Raw genomic sequence first — 13,744 nt, 5'->3', positions numbered from 1 at the left:
GAGCATAGCTTTGTCCTTGTGAGTCAAGGGTGAATTATTATCTTAAGCATGGAGTTCACCTAAAAGAAGCTAAATGATAATGCCATTAAATTACATTGCATTACATCTAAAATCCATTCAAAAAGAACTAGTTCTCATTATTTAAGTCAAAATGTAAGTGTTTTGTGCATCGGCCTATGATTCAAAGTGTACACACCCATGCACACAAAGACCCTATCGCACAGATGCAATTCAAGCAACCTCGCTGTCCTTGTTGACCACTTTCTGATGGAATTAAATTGGTATTGTTTACTCTAGAAATCCTCCGAGATTGAGTGAGATGTTGTGTGACGGAGCAGGAGGACGACAGCAGCAAGTGGTGAGCAAAAAAAGCTGGGGCGGTGGAGAGAGAGAGAGAGAGAGAGAGAGAGAGGTGACAGCAGGGGTGAAGAGGTGTGATGGAAGACCTTCTGAGGAGGGATGCGAAAAGGGGGGAAAGCGGAAGAGAAGGTGTGACATGATGGGAGAAGCTGATACGCGAGGGAGAGAAGGTGTAGCAAGTGCAACCACTGGCGTGTGAAACCAGCCTGACATCTGGTGAAGTGCGTATGCAAGCGTGATCGCGAGGCGGGAAGAGTGGCACAGCCTGGCTCGATGTCTCCTTCACACATCCTTAAAACAACAACAACAACAACAACAACCCACTAACACTTCTAGTTTGCCTGAAATGATTTTTTCTTCTGGGTTAGAAGGTCAAAAAGGGTTCATAACTCCACCGAAGGTTTCATCTCAGAGCGACGCCAACCCCGTAGAAATACTCCATGACCTTAACTACAGAATGCCTACAAGCATCAATACTGCATAGAAACTAGCTGAGGTCACATAATCTTACTCGCACATTTTGTAAATCAAGCAAACTTTTCCCATCTCCTAGTTTTCTTGAGATCGCCTGTTGCACTTATACCCACAACCCATGATCAGTATGTCCTTCGTACTTACCAAAAGAAGCACTTCTCCTCTGTCAGATTTAGTGTCAGTGTTGTTTTTGTTACAGACCCTGTAGCTCCAGACACCTCAATGCCCAGTTTGGTATAGCTGTCAGCCTATTATCCCTGTTTTCAAATGTGATATTTATTGAACGTTGAATTGTGTCTCCCTCTATATTTCTTTACCTTCTTAAAAAGATTTAAGGACATTTGAGCAAGCAAATAAAACATAAACAGATTCAGAAGAACTGATTTGCCATTTATCATCTTACATTCTTTTCTTTTTGCAAATTCAAAGATCGCTAAGACACTGTTGACATCACTGCACAAGCGAGGCTCTTGATATTTTCCTAACCCTTCCTTATTCTTTGACATTACTCCTCTGCCATCCACACGTGTGTGACAAGAATAACTGATGCTGCTTCTATTGGCCATGAAATGTCTTAGACAGGATCTATGTACTGTTTACACTGTATCTTGTAATTGTTAATGCCAGTGGCTTTCACAGTTGAAAGGCTGTGAAAGACTAGGACTTGGTTTTTTCAATGATGGCTTTGCCTAAAACTACAAAGATGTTTTTTGTAACTTTTTTCTCCTCTTTATTTATCTTCATGTGTATCTCATTTCTACCTACACAGAGATGAAGAAGAGAGATTAGAGGGCGTGTGAGCAACTCGTCATGTTACATAAAGCTTGATGTCCTCATGTCCTATAAGCTGGGGCAGGAACAGGGGCAAGAAAAAGTATGTGAACATTTTTGAATTTCATTTGCATTAATTTGTCATGAAATGTGATCTGATGTTCATCTAAGTCAAGATTATCAACAAATATAATGTGCCTAAAATACACAAAATGAGAAAGGTATGTAAACCCTTAGAATTAATAACTGGTTGACTTTGTTGTGCTCTTGGCTGCTCACTTCTTGGGAGCCACAGTGTGTATTTGTGCAGCTGTAGCTGCCAACTCAGTCAACTCAATCTGTTACGTCTTAATGTCATTTTTCTGGAATTTTGTTGAACATAACTATGTGATATCCTATAGGACTATAGGACTTATTGAGAGTACCAGCCTTTACACAGAGATATTTCCCCATACAAAAATTAGATTTGAAGCCTCATAGCAAGAGTAGATAACAGATGATATTTTTGCACTGCGGTAGTCTCACAAGTCCCTCTCACTCTTTAAAAAGCAGCTGTCTACTTTCCTTGCTGTTTCTGCCAGTCCTTGTTAGATGTTGCACTGCAGATGACCTTGCAGTGAAGTGGTCTCATTTCCTTCAACGTGTGGCCACTGAAGTCTAGATGATAAAAAAGCACTAGACTTTAGTTTGCAAGATATTGGACTTTCACTCACCGCCTTCAGTAAATTAGGTATTTCATTTCCTTCAACTGTATACGCACAGTTTTTACCGCCCCGTACCCCAGTGGTGCACGACAATGATGCACATCCTACTATGACAGGAGACAAGAAAGAAAATAACAAAAGAGACGACTTGAACACAATCACAATGCAAGACAAACATGCCACATTTCTCCCAGCAGACAATGATTCACTGTTCCCCCATTTTTCTTCAAACGACTGGAGGCAATAATGTGTCTTCCTGGTCACAGTGCAATATATCCACATCCTAACATGCGCTTGACAATGTTTAGAAACACTATATTCGCACTGTACTTCAAAATGGGACTCCTGTGTTTGAATAAACAAGTAATATTGGTCCTTATGAGACTTTAGTTACTACAGCAGAGTATTATACAGCTAGCAATATTTTAGCACCATGCAGCAGTGCATTTAAAATCTTAGGCTTTCTGTGCCCAGGGCACTGGATTCATGTAGCCATTTACATTACATGAGCATCTTGTTAGTCTCCCCACTGAAAGCAAACAGTCTGTCTGGTTGGCTGACCTCTCCCTGGCCTCTGCTCTTTACCCCTTAGCCAGCGCTCAGCACAGCAGTTGCAAAGCAAGATGAAACAAGCCTGCAAATATTCACAGTGAGTCTGGCTGACAGACAGATGGCCATGAAAAGTTCGGTCTGCACTAGAACTAGTTCTATCTTCTGTGGTAATGGTGTGCAGAAGGCAACTGTACCGGTTTCAAGGCTATAGGTTCTGACCGTAATGTCTGGGTGAACAGCAGGAAATAGTCTGGAGTATTCACAGCGAGCGAAAGGGTGTTTCCAACTTTCTGTTGCTATGTTGCACTTATTTCCCTCAGGTGTTATAAACACAAAGCGTCATGTGACTTGCCGTACTGATGCACTGTAATGAAAACACGATTGATTTGGCCTGTGTACTTACTGTATTGTGTCTCTCCTGCACGCTCTACACAGTGACCACTCCCCCACCCTAATATCGAACTCTTTGGTAACCTCTTTCTCCTTTCTCCTGCTGTGTGCTGCATGTGTACAACAATTGTGCACAACTCTGCAAAATGTCCGTACCTGATTCTTTGGAGAAAGTTGGGAGTGCATGAGTGAAAGTGGCTTATATGAGTCAAGTCAATGTTTTTTCTAGTCCAATTAATAGCAGAATCACAGACTACAGAAGTCCTCTCAAGGCACTTTACAGTGTTTAAGGTTTAAGACCTTACATAATATAACTGTATACAGAATTATATAGCAAAACCCAACAACCCCACTTGGTGACAGTGGAGAGGAAAAACTCCCTTTAGAGGAAGAAACCTCCAGCAGAACCAGGCTCAGGGTGGGCGGCCATCTGCCTCGACCGTTTGGGAAAGAGGAGAGAGAAAAGAACAGCAGGCAACAAAAACAACAACAACAACAACAAGCACCAAAAACACGGGGCAGGTTGGTAGGACAAGTAACTGCACTCTGGAGATATGCAACTCCTAGGAGGAGGATACCAGCAGAGGACAACAGAGAGGAGGAAGCACAACTACTGGAGAGAGAAATGACAAAGTGTATCAGTAGAGGTTTAAGCTGTTTGTTAGCAATTATAAATGAGAGATGATAATGCAGACATGAAAGTAGTATCAGTTTAGTTAGTTAGTTACATAAAATGAATATGTGTTGGACCTTCAGAAGAGTTTTCACTGTAAAAAGGGCTCTAAGCTAAACATTGATTTTTTTTAGCAGCATGCCAAACATGGAAGTAAGTAGTGGTGTTTTCTAGGTACAAATTGAACATTTCTTTACAGCTTCAATTGCTTGTCATTTACCAATCTTCTCTCCCTTCAAGTTGATGCTTCAAGTAGCGTTACGTGGGACAAATGCTGTATTTTGGGAAGAAATTTTAAAAAATATATTTATATCCATAACTGTAATGCTTGCGGTAATTGGACACATGCTCACCACATGGGGTAAGTAATTATACTCTGTGTGCGCTCATGCATGGTGAATCTAAACTGACATGTACGAGGGCTTGTACAGCAAGCTCAAGTGTGTGTGTGTGTGTGTGAGACTAAATGCCAGTTGAGATGTTAATAGCTGCAGGCTATCACACAGCAAGCATAGTAGTAGTAGCAGGAGAGCAACAGTAAATATTCACATCGTAATCATCTTAATGAGCAGTGGCACCAGAGCAATTTGGAAGAGCTGTAAGGGCTTTCCCTCCTCCTGTCTGCTTATTCAACATGTTTCATTTTTTATGGTTTCTTCTCCTGCATCACCGTTCCCTTTCTATGCCACATCCCCAAACAGCCATTTATCTCCCTTAAGAGCATCAAAGCAGCTGCAAGCTTTTAAATTTTTTTAAGCGATTGTGATAATGCCCATAGACGCCTGGACACACACACCCTATATACAACCTGATGATCATGAGAATGTATGAAAGGAAGTTAAGCATGCTGTGTTATCGCATGATCAGAGCTACCACATTATCATAGACTTGTGTTCTTTGGCATGTTTGTCTGCGGATGTGTGCGTTAGACGTCTGAAGGGTTTTTTTTTTTCTTTTGTTGGTCACATCTAATATTCACTAGTATGGTGCCACAGAACATGCCATATTCTGAAGTCTCAATGAACTGTGTCTCCACTCTGAATTGCCCATACATCAGTCAGTGCCACTAACTACAGAGAAAGATTATGAGGTAGAAACTGTCATTCTACTGCAACTGTTCAGCAGGTCTGCAACTTGAATATTGTTTTTGCAGGTGAGAGCATTTCATTACTATTGGTTGTGGCGTGCACCACAGACGTTAACAATATCAGGTAGTAATTGCAATTGTAATCAATTGTAAAATCAGAAAAGACAAGCAACACAAGCAGTGACATGAGTTGAGACTTCCACTAAAAACTGCAAAATACCTGGTTTTCTCTTTCAAACTAAATGAGTTTAGATCGAACTAAGTTACCTGAAGTAGTGAAGAAAAGAAATAAGCATCTAAAATGCCATAAACCTACTTCCATATCATATCCAACCTTCAGGGGGTGCCTATTTGTAGTTTTACCACAGGACCAATCAAACAGTCCTGCAAAGAGTTCTGCTTTAGTGAGGGAGTTTAAGTGTCTCATGGTCTTGTTCATAAGGGAGGGATAAATTAAACATGAGACTGATAGATGAACTGAAAAGGTATCAGCAATAATGTGTTTTGTCCTTGACTGTTGTGGTAAAGACGAAGCTGCGCCGGTAGGCAGAGCTTTCCATTTTTGACTTACATTGTTCAAAACCTCATCTATTGTCATGAACTTTGGGTCTTGACCAAAAGAACAAGATTGCAAAAGCAAGTAGTCAAAACAAGAATCCTTAAAAAATGGTTAGGTATAGTTACTCTGTGTCAAAAGGACCCAGATGAGGGGAGGCGATCTGGTCAGACTGCCTCCTAGACGCCCTCCAACGTGGGTTTTCTAGGCAACTCATAGGTGACGCCAGCACACTGGAGAGATTGTGTAGCAAATCAGGCCTAAAAACACCTCAGGATTCCTCAGGAGGTGCTGCGAAATGTTACAGAGGACAGAAATGTCTGGACTACCTTGATTAGCCTGCTGTCATCACAACCCAAGTGTCAGAAAGTGAATACAGTAGATGGATGGAAACTGGCTGAACTGAGGGGATGTTTACGCCATATCAGAATAAATCATTGTGTTTGTTGCCCTGTCAGACTTAATTTTATTGATGTTGCCTTGTTTTTCAATTCCAAGCTATTGTTTTGGTGAATACATCGTTATAACTGATAGAGTTACAGTTTAAATCAGAGACTTCTTCTTTTTCAGAATTGATTGTTTGGTCAGAAAAATAATTAAACATAACAAAATATGCCCCATTCTTTGTCCAAATCACTCATCGTTGTCATTATTATCCAAAAGATTTTTTAATAAACTGTCACACAAAAGAAAGTACAGCAACATACTTCTTTACTTCTCTAAACCAGGGTTCCTACCCTCAGGGACAAAAACAGGACATAAACATGAAACTACAATCATGAAATCATTGTAATAAAAGCTCAAATGAGACTCCTGAGCTTTACAGCTTTGTGTCTCTCTCAGTTCCAAGTAGCTTAAAGTGCTCATTTTTTTCCCTAGAGAATAGTGCCAGCACCCTTCAAAAACGTCCCCACTACAGCTCAACGGTGTACTCAGTAACCCCAGAAACTCTCCATTAAATGCTCTCTCACTGTTTCTCTCAGCTCCAAGAATCCTATTTCCACGTGTTTTAGCAATGGGCACAAATGAAACCAAAAGAGACAGAATTGGCAGTAATTAAACGAGTTATTACTGTATCTGCAGATTCTTTCATACACATGTGCAGCCACAAATAGCCCAGACACTCAATGAATGAGTTAAAAGGATTTCTTCCCGAAATCAGCCAGACATATGATCAAATTAGCTGGCTTGATAGAGAAAAGTCATGTCTGCTTAGTGTCTCCTATAAGCACGCACATATGCTCCCTCATCTGTAGCTGGCAGTAGTTGCCATCCTGTGTGCACATGTGAGTGTGCACGTCTACAGTACATGTAATGGAGGGTTAGTACGTTTGCTCGTGTGCACATAACAGTGCAAAGCAGTTTTAATCCCACGGGCTTTAATATATGTGTCTACATGTGAGCATTTGTGAGTGTGATGAGTGGTTTTTGCGAGTATTTTGGTGATGGACAGAAAGCTAGTGTGTGTATTTCCGTGTGTGTGTGTGTGTATGCGTGTATGTGTGTGCGTGTCTCATTCTGCCAGCACCATTTGGCATTTCTCAAACAGCTGTCAGCTTCAGCCAAAGTGTTTCAGCTGACTGATCCTTAAACTGGGCCAATAAGTTCCTACACAAAACCCATTCCCTATGTGTGGACACTTAGGGTATATTGCTGCATCAATCTCAACACATCAATCCCCATCCTGTCATCCATTACTCTCTCTAACCATCTCTCTTTTGTGCACTCAATTCCATATACAGTACTTTCTCTTGTTCTACATTCATTTCTCTTCTCACTTTGTATTTTGCTCTCAGGCTACTAGCTTCTATGTGATGGTGCTGGGTAACTTAAAATGTGCTTTATTTTCCTCAAATCAGACACTTTTTGAGCGCTATTTATGGTCATTGTTTCATACAGTATGATACATTAACATTATACATCTATATACGGCATATATAGCAAGCTTTGTTAGTAGCAGAGTATTTGCATTCAAATAGACAGGTGTTATTATGTAAATTACGTGCATCAGCATGTGCAGATCCATGGCACAGCATGTGGAGATTTAGGAGGTGTCCCAAATCAAATATACAGAACTGAAACTATAGTCCTTATAGAAGTTATGATGATGAAGATGGAACTTATGTTACAGTTACCTATTAACAGCGTGTTTGTTTGTTTCACTGTAAAAAGATACACCTGTTGCTCTTATGTAGTATTACTGACAAAGCAGTTGCTTAAGGAGTTTTTACTGTAGCGTTAAACTGCACCTCTTGTGTTCAGTTATCAACAGCGACCACAAGTGTCACCAATTCAACCAGGACGTGGATCGTCAATGTTATAAGGGGCTTTTTGCTAATTCTGGGATATTGCCGAAATGTAATTATTATGCGTTGTCTCTGTCAAGTAAATAATTAACCAAAGAACAAATAAGAAATTGGGTCAAATTCATAGGAGAATTGTTTTGTTTATTGCAGCAAGTTGTGTGTGTGCCTATTTACAACATGAGCACTTGTTACTGTATGAATGATGCAGTGTGTGTGTGTGTGTGTGTGTGTGTGTGTGTGTGTGTGTGTGTGTGTGTGTGTGTGTGTGTGTGTGTGTGTGTGTGTGTGTGTGTGTGTGTGTGAGAGAGAGCATGCACAGGAGACTACAGCACATACTGTATGACCACATCCCTTTAGAGTGCATCCATTTTTGCATGTGCGTGTCATCTGCTGGAGGCATAGAACCATGACAGAGCTGAACTGTACAGCATCTCCCCTGGTCCCACCCCCTGCCCTCCAACTACCCCCCCAAGGACAGCCAGCCCATTACAGTAATTAACTAGAGAGGGGGTTGATGGGATGGAGAGAAAGAAAGAGAAGGGTTAGGAGAGGGAGTAGAAGGAGGTATGAGAGATAGAGAAAGTGGTTTTGAGTGAGAGAGCAAAGAGAGATAGAGGTTAGGCTTGGGAAGGAGCAGAGGAGAAGGGAGGGGTGCGCGTGTGTGTGTTGGGGGGGTCTTTTTCTGCCGAGGCAGCATGTGGGTGGCGGCTGTTGCCTTCCTGCCTGCCGTTAATCCCTGAGTGACTTTCACTGCATACAGTAAGAAGTGCAGTGCAGGCCATAGCCCCCGCAAATTAATCTAGCAAAGAGCCTGGAATGTGGACGCGCTGAAACCCCTACTTTACAACCCCCCCACCCCCACCCCGAAGGCAAGAAGCAGAAAAGGAAGGGAGAGAGTGAAAGAGGAGGAGAAAGAGAGAGAAGGAGATAAGTTGCTACTGTATTGTCCAGTGAGTGCAGGAAAAATGTGGAGGACGGGAGGTAAAGGGGAAAAATGTGTGGAGAAGGGAACGAGAGGAGGTGATGAGTAAGGAAGAAGTAGAGAGATAGAGGGAGAAGAGATAAGGAAGACTTCAAACTATAAAGCATGACTGTGTGCACTAGCTCCGGTGACATCACTTAGGGACATGATGATGTCACTGACTGTAGGGTGCTTTTCTGCCTCGCCATCATGATGTCATTTAGCTCCAGCTCTGCCCTCAGATCTTCATAAACAAATGTTGGGTGTTGCTTTTTAAAGGTCCTCTGTGATTCATTAGTTGAGAATTTGTTTCAGTATGTTTGCTATACAGCTCATTTAGAGTCCATAATATTTTTTTATTTAATTTGCATCTTCAGTACAAAGCTGAAGTCATGGTAGCTGGTAGCTCTGGATAAGACGCAAAGTTATACAATGTTACAGCAAAACGAAGCAAGTCTTCATGCTGTAATCCATCTAGAGCAATTGACACTGTTGTATTGCTAAAGCAAAGGCTCCTTAATTTTCTGAGCAAGCAGTAGGTTAATGTCCTTTTGTCAGATATGGTCTAAGAATGTGTAAAATTTAATTGATGCCTGATTGTCTTAATGCTGTTAATGGTGTGCCCCAAGGTTCTGTACTTGGTCCACTTTAATTATATGTTTGGCATAAATAATTTAGGTGTTTTTTGCTGCCGCTTTCTTGCAGGTTCTTCATTATGGTGACTTGTTATACATGAATGCACCAACATTATGTCTTCATAAGTTAAACTTTCTTTAAGACATTGCATAACTGGAAATTACCACATCACTGCTACTTATGCAACGGAAGAGGCTAGCTTTCTCATTATTCATGCCATTTGAGTTATCTGTTGTTGTTGTTTTTTTTTTTTACTTAAAAATTAATTTTGCATAAACTCCCTACATATCTTTGCAAATTGGTTACATCATCACAACCCCCTCTCATAATCTTGGATCGTAAAACATATATCTACTATCAGTGCCTGGTGTGCAGACTGAGATGGGTAAGAATTTTTGCTCTAGGCTCTTGAAACAACCTGCAGAGGGAAATTAAATTAAGTCTTCTGGTATCACAGTCTACATTTAAAACCATTGTAGACTCCTTGGTGACTGATTCTGTTTACCTCTCTCTCTTAATGCTTAATGTCTCTCAGTCTTGTTGTCCCTGATTGCTGCTATTCTGTCCATGCCTAGTATCTGTGCCTTTAAATGCTGCTCTTTGCTAATAAATTGTTTTGTTTTTTTATTGTTGACAAGCTGAGCTTCCTCGTTGCTCAGCAACGTAATGCTTTCTGTGTTCGGCTGTGCTTGTGTTTCATCTCATCTCTCTGCATTTCTAGATGTTAAATCTCTCCTGCAGCTTCTATGCCTTGTTTTTGTCAGTGTCTTTTTTGTCTGCCATTAATCTAAATAAACAACTTGAAAAACAACAAACACATTTAACATCGTCTGTGTAGGCTTTTTACTTTTGAGTAAACTAACAAGTAATTCTACTTTTACTTGTCTACAATTTCACATTCAACAGTGCAGTAGTTGTCATATTGCTAATACGATGGACCCAAACAAATTGCCAGATTGGGTTCTATTGTACAACTGAATAATGATAAGAGATGGTGGCGAGGTCTGGAAACATTCTGTTTGGGAACTGGGATCTGAGAAGGAGAGTGAGTTAAGTAAAGAGCCAAATACAGAGAGTGAATTTCTGGGCATGAACACTTCCATAACAGTTTCAAGGTCAAGATGTCAAGGTCAAGGGGGACAAGGTCAAAGAGCCGAGCAAAAGGTGTAACAGAGGGTTTTACCAGGTCACAGAACTAGAGACAGAAACTGACGTCCAGAAGACAGAATACAAGAAACTCACAGTCCTTCAAGGGGGAGAAGGCAAAGGCAAGGTCCAGATGAGAGGCATATACAAGCAATGTTTTGCAGAGTAATCAACGAAGGTGGAGAGTAGAATAACATCTTATAATCTCACAGGAAAACAAAGAACTGGGTGGTGTTTAAATAGGAACTGGCAGTGCATAAATGAAACTAATTGATGTAATTAGTGAAGCTGGTGACAGGAGGAACCAACAGAAACTGGAAGGGGAGAAAATAAAAGCACAAAACAGGAAGTGAGGCTAGGATCATGAGTAGTTTTACTTGAGTAAAATCATTTTTATCTATTTACACAGGTTAAATAAAATTACATCTGCTTTTAGCTCTAATTTGGTCTTCACCACCTCCTCCAGGGAAATATTATTCTATTATTTTATTTTGTTATTAAAACATACATATAAAGGGTAATAGATCCCTGGTTGAAGACTTGCAGGCAATACCAGCTCTTCTTTTTAAAATCACTTTTAAAATGCATAAATATCTGTTGTGTGGGGAGGGGCTGTGCCAACCATGACCAGCTGTTGTGGGAAAATTACATTTAACATTTGTTAACTGGGGTGCATTTCATATTATGGAGTTAAATGGGAATAATTCTGAATGTGGCTCTTGACCTTTACCACATGCCACCCTGTCTCATTCTCTGCATCCTTTGCACATCTTTTTTTTCTCACCCTTCACTGTCTAACAGCAGTTAACACGGAGGGGGGACGTTGCTATTATCCTGATGATTACATCTTGACTATGGCAGCTTATCATACTGGCCTCGTTGAAACCGAAAGGTTTGTCATTGTGGTTGCTACAAGGTTGCATCTTTTGAGGAACGCGGTAGTGGCTGCAGTGTTTTGTTATTGCATCAGCTCACCAAAAAGAGGGTGGGTGGTGTTGTCTACGATGGAGTCGGTTTAATCCTCATCCTCTCTTCTACTTCTGCTGCTGTTGCCTCCAGGGTGTCCAGGCAGAATCGGTCCATTTCTTCTCCCTCACCACAAGTTTGTGTATATACCTGTAGCTACAGCTAATTAAAAGCAACATCGCTGCGCAGAGATGGGGATAGTGATGCAATAACACCCGTCTTTCCTCTCATTCATCTCTCTCCTCACTTCTTAACTCATTTTTTTTTCCTTGTCTGGAGCTTATTTCCCTCCTCTTTTGTCACAAATCTGTCTCTGTCATTCACTTCTATTACCAACAACAATTTTTGTCTCTCTCCCATCCATCCTGTCAGCTCATACATCTTTATCTTAGGCAGCTGCTAGTCTTCCTCGTGGGGAGTACAATAACCAATTGCCATATTGCTACAGCCAACCAAGGAGCGATGATGAACGATGATAATACTAAACAATCTCCCCAATATCCTCTTTCATTTAGTAATCTGCCCCTGAGGCCAACGGGCATTTATTGAGCCCTGTACTACAACGTTTGGCCTCGGGGAGCTTGCACGTCTTCCCTACAGTGGACTTGATTGACCTGATGCCTCATGAGGATGCCAAGCGGTTCTCTCATTTGTGACTGCTGTTCTTTTTTTTTGCCTGTGCTGATTGCCGGACCAGGCACAGCGGGGGTGAGGGAGGGGGCGGCATTTGTTTTATCCAACTATGAGAGCAAATGTGGGAAAGCTAATCAAACTGTGAACACACACACGCACACACACAAACACGGCTTGCAGCCGCCTGCAGAGTCATGTTATCAGGCATTAAACTGTGCACATGTAAGAGATAGGCTAACCCAGAGCGAGGAGTGCACTGACCGAACGAAAACAGGCCCAGCATCACCATCTCACCCATGTCAAAATGTGTCTTCCCTTCTCATACCTCTTGCTTTCCAGTCACCATTCACATGTACATTATATTGTGACGCTGCCGGCTTAAGAACAGTATTTTAAGCTTTTAAATAATGTGATTAAGAAACAAACGTTTGCCCAGAAAAAGTCTAGATACAAGCTGAACAGTTGCCAAGCATAGCTGAAAATACGTGTAGTATAATCACGTGTCTTCAAAGAATCTAAAAAAAATAAGTAAATGTCATTTGATAATCATGGTACTGGAGTGGCAAAGTTTTTTCAAATGTTCAAAATGTTACTTTGAAATGTGAAAATTATCCACAACAGTGCATTTTGTTTTTCCCTGTGAAAAAAGGGCACAGAATAGGGATTTATGAGTGGATTATTCACTAAATAACAGTCAGGCATACAACAAGGAGCATCTTCAAATGTAAGCGTAGACAAAAAGTACAAAAGATGAAAAGATCTGCAGCCTAGTCTCCTTCAGAAGAGTTTACATTAAAGAAATGTCCTTGTACATAGTTAGGATGTTAAATGACAAGGCTAAGTAAACAACAAAGAAGGCAAGGTCAAGTTAAGCAAAAATAAATGAAAGGAATTCGGTTTATTGACTTTGAATTTCTGCAGATACACTGTACAAGCTGAAAACCCTCATTAATTTCATAGCTTTTAATTTATGTCACTGATGCTGAGCAAAGCCATTAATTGCAACTTAACTAAGTAGATAAAAAAGATTCTTCAAGATGAAACCCAGAGCTGTAGTGACCTTCTCTGATACTCTTACAATAACCATGACTTTCTGGTGTGTTTCTATTTTTCTTTATTTTTCTCAAGAAGAACAAATGCTGACAAAGTCAGATGGCTTCCTTTTTATTTTGAACAGGTTCAATTCACGCACTTATTAAATAAGCAAACAAAATAACCCAAGGACAAAAGGGAATTATTTACATATTGGCCTAAATGAATATGCAATTCTCTGTTTGTGTGTTTTTCATCTGGACTGTCGAAGAGGTCGGAAAGAGGTCAGAACAGAATAATTTAATGTTTATTGGGATTTTTGCTTTTAATCAGCCATAAAATGCCAAAATACAGTTCAGTACTTCACAATCTAGGAAATGATGTGTAAAATATCAAATAAACACTGTGTCTTTTGAGAAGTATGTTCGATTTTTATTTCTAAAAGTGATTAATTTTTCTGATGACTGACTGCTGGCGGTGTTTATGGCTAGGCTAAC

This window comes from Anabas testudineus, chromosome 18 (genome assembly GCF_900324465.2).
Source record: "Anabas testudineus chromosome 18, fAnaTes1.2, whole genome shotgun sequence".
NCBI lineage: Eukaryota > Metazoa > Chordata > Actinopteri > Anabantiformes > Anabantidae > Anabas > Anabas testudineus.
Note: the sequence above shows the minus strand (reverse complement) of the source record.